This window comes from Adiantum capillus-veneris, chromosome 15 (assembly GCF_014529385.1).
Source record: "Adiantum capillus-veneris isolate H3 chromosome 15, ASM1452938v2, whole genome shotgun sequence".
NCBI classification, from domain to species: Eukaryota; Viridiplantae; Streptophyta; class Polypodiopsida; order Polypodiales; family Pteridaceae; genus Adiantum; species Adiantum capillus-veneris.
The window spans coordinates 14,065,373-14,072,260 of record NC_140945.1 but is presented as its reverse complement, the minus strand read 5'-3'; positions in this window follow the sequence as shown (position 1 = coordinate 14,072,260).

The window sequence follows — 6,888 nt, the reverse complement described above, 5'->3', positions numbered from 1 at the left end:
ACAAGTCACACCTATCACGTGGGTTGGTTAGATGTCCTACAATCCACTATGGGTGCTACTAGTGTGGAGGATCAACCACAAAGAGTTTGTGAGGTCATCCATAGGGTCATTGAGTTAGAGAGACAGAACAAGGGGATCAACATGCCTTCAACGGGTCTCATGAGATTCTTGGATACACGAAAGGCTAAACAACTGACCTTATCGCAAATGGAGACTCCCTCGGTAAGTCCGATGGATCCTCCATATGTTGTTTCGCCAGGGGTCTTAGTACAATCTGAGCCCACAAGTGATAGCTTCACCTTTCCAAGTCTAGCTCATCTTTCCCTTGATGACACCACGGCTACCATGCCTACCCCAATGATGGGCATGCCGAGAAACACGCCATGGTCCTCATTTGTTAGTAAAGCACCGCTACATGGTAGGTCAATACCTGCAACAGTACCTACAAGTGTGTACGAATCGTATACACCCATGGGTCCTCGTACTCATGTAGTCCCTACCCCTCCCATTGTTTCAACTACCTATGCTCCACAACCACAACACCCAAGTTCTTATTTCCATGGGACCATACCGGCTAGCATTAGCATGTCACATCCGACGTCTGCTATGCCTAGGGCCACACATATGAACTTTGGACCACCACATGGCACAACATTGTACCCAACGTGGAACCCAAGGGCTTCTTATGCGCCAAGCCTGATGCCATTACCTACTCCACATGTAGTCTCTGGAGCACCTCCACCCACGTTGCCTGCTCACTTAGGTGACTTGGCAACATTTGCTCAAGCTATCGGTCGATCTATTGCTGAGAATATGCATAACGCGCCTGATAGAGAGCCTAGAAGTAAGGCAGTACAAATAGCCAAGCTCACACAAAAATTTAGTGTAGACGGGGATGTGAGAAAGCATATCGAAGTGTTTGAACAAATATGCGATTCTCTAGGAGAACACAATGACCTGCATAAGAGTAATGCTTTAAGCCTAACCTTAAGTGGGAAGGCAGGGGATTGGTATAGAACCCTAAGGGTGGAAGAAAAAACGATTTACCCTACTCTTAGGAGACTGTTCTTGAAAGAATACATACGAGAGGGAGTGCTTTGGGGTGTAGCCTCTCAGCTCTTGAAAGCCCAACGAGAGGAAGGAGAGTCGGTGAGAGACTTTATTAGTCACTTGAAGCATTTGAATTCTCGATGTAATCCAAATAAGCGCTTCAACAATAACCAATTGCTTGATAGATTCATTAGGGGATTACGACATGAGGATATCTACAATGGCCTGGTCATTAGAGGTATCACCACTTGGGAAGCAGTCACCACCAATGTGATCCAATTGGAGGATAATTTAATGATTCAAGGAGAAAGAGTGTCTGTTGAGCCTAAATCTATTAGCTCGCAAGCATCAGGGCATCAGCCAATGACCCTAAAGCCTATTGCTAAAGAGACAAAGATATCTAAGATGACTTTAGCAGATCTCACCAAGGCTATTCAAGAGAGTCTTAGAGACAATCGTGCTCCGCAAAACAATCATATGTATCCAAGAAGGGAGCAACAATGGTGCTCAGTATGCTATGGACCGCATAGTACCAGTGAATGCCCTACTTCTAGAGTGAAATTCAATGGGAATTGCAATGCCTGTGGAAGGTATGGTCATCAAGCTAAGGATTGCATAGTATTTAAGCGCACGATGGTCAATAGACCAACCTTAGCATGGACAGACACACCTCGAGTGCCTGCATTTGATGCCGGTCCCACCTCTTGAACAAACAACACAACACATGGTCCCTAGGGCCCAAAATGTTGTTCAAACAACACCTTTACGACCTCCAGTGCTAGGACCGCAACCACCACATCCGAGAATCACTTTTGTGAATCAAGTGGGTTGTGAGTCATCTATTTCTTGTTTGGAAGTCTATGAGGAAGATATGGATCCTAATATTGCCTATGGGATGGATGTGCTTGAAGAAAGTCCACAATACTACAGGGAGGACTGTTGGGGATAAGTCAAACCTGTCTATCAAGTAGCTGCTCTTGCGGCAAGAGGTCAAAATATCAATTACACTACTAAGAGACCACCTCTTCAATGCTATGAGTGTGGAGGTCCACATCCTATAGCCGAGTGTCCTATTAGGCTACAAAAGAACGCCACACTAATGCAAACCAATCAAGCGAGCACGTCTACAATGCCTATACTCATGTGTAATCGATGTGGCATAGATCATTTGATTGCCCAATGTCCAAATAATCCAAATGCACCGAAGATCATGCCATTAAACTTGATTGAAGTTACCGAGGAACCATCACAAAGTACACCTGTGGTACCAGTAAACATACTCACACGATCGATGCTCCAAAAACAAAGTTATATTCTTGAGGAAAGAGACACGGCATCAATTGCCCAATCTCAAAAAAAGAAGAAAAAACGAAGAAAGAGATCGCAAAAAGCAGCGAAGTCAGACCCCTGTTCAAAGACCAACATAGGGAGTGGTGACGACCCCGTATATATGAATGACGCCGAAGAGGATTCTGATTCAGGAGAAACCATGGAGACCAAAACGACCACTAAGATAGAAACCAACAAGGAAGATCTTCATGAGCCACAATGGCCAGGATCCAAGAACAAGATAAGAACTTATCCAAACCCTATAGAGGAGATTGAGCGAGTCAAGCAATTAAGGAGTTTGGTAGAAGATACCCAAAGGGATCTAGAACCAGCACCTAGGAAGATCCAGATTACAGACACCGTGTTCCCTATGCAACAACAACCTCACCAAGTCCATAGACCCTTAGCCATACCTAGTGTCATCCAAGAAAAAAGTGACTGAAAGTCAAGGGAAAGTGGGCGTACTCACTTCTTGATGGAAAGAATGTTTATAGAGGGACTACTTGATCCTATCGAAGAAATGGAGATCCGATATTCCCCACGTCAAGGGACTCAAGGCCAAAAGGTGCCGTTAAACATTGCCATATTGATGGATTTCATGTCTTCAGAAGTTAGAACCACCATCATGTCCAAACTATATAAGGACCCTGAGCTAGTCTTAGCTGTTCGAGCCTTCCTCAATGGAGAACTAAAGTTTGGGCTACCACAATTTGCACAGATGGATGGAGCTGGGGAGATGCCAATAGAGGAGGAACACTTAGATCCACAACCCAACCTAGATGAGAACCTTGTTATAGAAATACCAGTTAACAAGTTGGGACAATACTTTGAGGGTGATGAATCCAATCACTACTAAGGGATTAAATGTGAAGGGAATCCTTGATGGTGGCGCTGGGGTTAGCATTGTGACTAAAAATTGTTGGGAAACTATGGGAAGACGTCACCTTGCAACAACAACCATAGTAGTGAAGATGGCCAATGGGTCTATTGTTAAACCTATTGGGATGCTAGAAGATCTCAAGATCAAGGTCTTTGGACATAAAATAAGAGTTACATTCATTGTTATGGATTTCTCCAAAAACACTATGTCATCGGAAATGATCTTAGGACGTCCTTTCATGAGGGAAGAAAAAATGGTGCATGACTGGTCTAAAAACCATGTTTACTTGCAGTTCCAAGATTTTGTCATTTGAGTGGATCTTGTAACTGGTCGAACACATCCTCTAGGAAACAGTTTTATAATTGATCATAGATCTGACACCACAGTTCACTCGGCCCCGTTGCAGTATTGTTACATGTGTAAGTGGACACTGATATTGGGGAAGATTCTCCTTATATGGATGTACTACCTGGGATGACTGAGTCAGACAATGTGGATTGGGTTCACCTAGCAGCAACCATAGACACATGGGGAAATAGGGGGATGACTTGGGTAACACCTGAGGGGGATGAAATGCCACCACACGTACCCTTAAATATGCTACAAGCAATGCATATATCTTCTGACAAGACTCATCCTAATGTAACAAAGAAACATACAAGTGGGTCCCTAAAGCTTCTTTAGCGACCATGGCTAGTACTAAAAAACAGAAGCCTTGTAAGAAACGTACCACTCGCTCCAAGAAATGTAAGAAAACGTGGCGATGGATTCCTAAACGACCATTGGAAGCCCAAGTTTACTATCAAGGAAATGATCAAATCTGGGTGCCAAAACGTAGATTGTGTTCTTATCTATCACTTGACCCATGTGAGCCCAATCTCGTAGCTCCAAAACGAATCAACGATCGCGGAAAGAAAAAAATCACAGAATACTACACACCCGCTCCAGAGCTAGTTTGGGGACCAAAGAAAGAACGATTTGTTCCACCTAGCTCAGGAAGGGGGGAGTCCCATGAAGCTTCTAGCTCCTCATGTAATGCATCCATAGAGGTAAAAGCTTCTCCATATCCTCCACCTACAATAGTGGACCTCCATAAAGCTACTAAGGAATCCACACCTTCGAGTGTTCAAGAATCACCTGATGAACCACTTCAAGTGCGATCCTGGCAGAGTACCTTACCACCCTTGCAATTCGACGAGGCACCTAAGGTAATAGAAAAATATTGGAAAAAATCCCCACCTATTACCAACTGGAACAATTGGTTTCAAAGGATGACGAGCTCATTTCAAACGGCATGATCTACCCAAGAAAGGGGGGAGTGTTTGCTGACAGTCATCATTCACTTACTTCCCTCTCAACCTTTCTCCCTGACCTCTTAATCTCCCAATCTTAGGGAATGTACATATAAAGACTTATACTCACAAAAAACAAGAAAAATAAAGAGCAAGAGCAATTAGCAAACGAGTATGCACAATAAAAGTCAAAACATTGACTCAAACCTACATTCGCATTCGGTACATTGAAACAGAAACCTATGCCATAAAACACCTTTGATCCTCATCACTCGAGTGATGGAGGGTAGGTAGGATTATTACAATAGGAGTGTTTCTGTTCTAGAGTTGAGTGATTAGCAAAGTTCTTTCTTCCCACTGATGTGTCTCCTAGAGGTATTCTTTGTGTTTCCTCGTGTGTACAGGAACGTGTTGCTGTTGTTAGAATTTGGACCTTCATGGAATCTTTCTCTCGTTCACACTTCAAATCAAGCGCGACCATCAACACAAACAGGTGTTTCTTGTCCATTAGCATTGCCCTTATCTTTTTGCATCCATGTTTGTCTGCTTTAATTGTGATTGGTAGCATAATATCCAAAGCATTTGCTTAGTATCAAACATTAAATTCAATGTAATTTTTGTCATAATCACTTGTCTAGGTTTAAAAATCAAGCAGTCCGACTAAGCTAGTTTGACCAAGCTAAGCGTTAGAGATATTCTCTTAATACCTGGGGAATGCCTTCCTAATAATTAATGGTTACTGAGGTTCTTAATCCGATTTAGGCAGCATTGTGTGAAATGTAGTAGGGCTTTCTATTGGGCTTAGTCCCTATTGACCTTTAGTTTAAGTATTATAAAGGGAGTTTACTCATGTGATGAGTTTGGGGAGGTGTAACAATGTTATATGACCCCCCAAAGTTACAAAATTAAAATGTTGAAAATGAACAAACAAAAAATCAAAGTGTCACAATGTAAAATTGTAAGCTGGAAGAGAAATCTCAGCTTGATTTGGTACTTCACTCACATGTATCGCTTATGGTACAAGAGCCCTAGAGGTTCCCAGTGTGAACGCTTTTCCTTGAAAAGCAACAAACCCAAGGCATACAAAATAAGCACACACATCAAAATTGAATCACTGTGAAAAGACTTTGGGGGGTCAAAGAAAAGGTAATCAGTCAGGCGATGATTTCATGAGAAATTCTTTTTATCGTAGCTTAACTACAGGGTCTTCTAGGTATAACCTCTAGCCAGCCCTTGAACATGAAATACTTGGCTCTCGCGATTAAACAACTTAATTGACCAGAGAAAATTAAGAAGCTTACCCATGGTATTAATAGTCGATCTTTAGTGCCTTTCGATCGTTAAATTAGCGACCCCAGACTTGTTTACTTTTTTACCTTTACAGCTGTTTATGCATTTGACTATATTGCAATTTAATCTTTATTGCTGACAAATGGTTTAAAATTCTGTTACCAATCACATTGTTTGCCTACAACTGCAAATGCTTTTTAATTCTATACGAGAATGCAATTACTGTGCCAATGTTGTTTGATTTTGCAGTGACTGAAGGTGGCTAAGGACATTCATCTCAAATGCTCTAGCACCTCGACGAACGAGCTTCAACTCAATAGCTTCCGAGGATGGAATCTACATCAGGAAGGGGGGCATGTTAACCCTCACGCACATTCCTATCACCTACAACGGACGTCGTATTATTTATTTGGTAGAGTCAAGTACCGGGCTTGTCGGTCCAATAGGAAAAGGGTAAGAGTGATCGCCGATGAGAGGTGCACTCTAAAACCGGAACGTATAATGTTTGGGTAAGATTGACTAAGTGTGGGCGCCCAAGTGTGAATGGGGTGAGCTCATATAAAAGTCAACTAAACCTAAAATTCACTCATTCTCTCATTTGTGCAATTGAAGAGTGCTCTTGCTCCATCTCCATCTTCTTCTTCTTCATCTCCTTATGTGTGTGTGTATGCAAGAGAGAGAGAGAGAGAGAGAGAGAGAGAGAGAGAGAGAGAGAGAGAGAGAGAGAGAGTGAGAGTGTGTGTGATCGAGCATTGCGGCGGCACGACGACGGCGAGGCGGTTGAGCGCGGCGTAGCGGCGTCTCCCTCTTCTTCGCGGCGAGGAATCCTCCACGACAGGAAGCGTAGAGCGGTGAGTGACACACCAACGCCATCTTTGAGCTTACTAGTTTAAGCTTGTTGTGTGCTTGGAGTCATTTGTGGCTCGTACACGGTGTATCGGCAAGTTTCTTGCATTGACACGTGCGATAATGCGCACAAGCGCATTGTCGTTCCGGTTTTCGAGTGAGTCGAGTAAGAAGACATTTCGGATGTTGAATCTGAAAAAG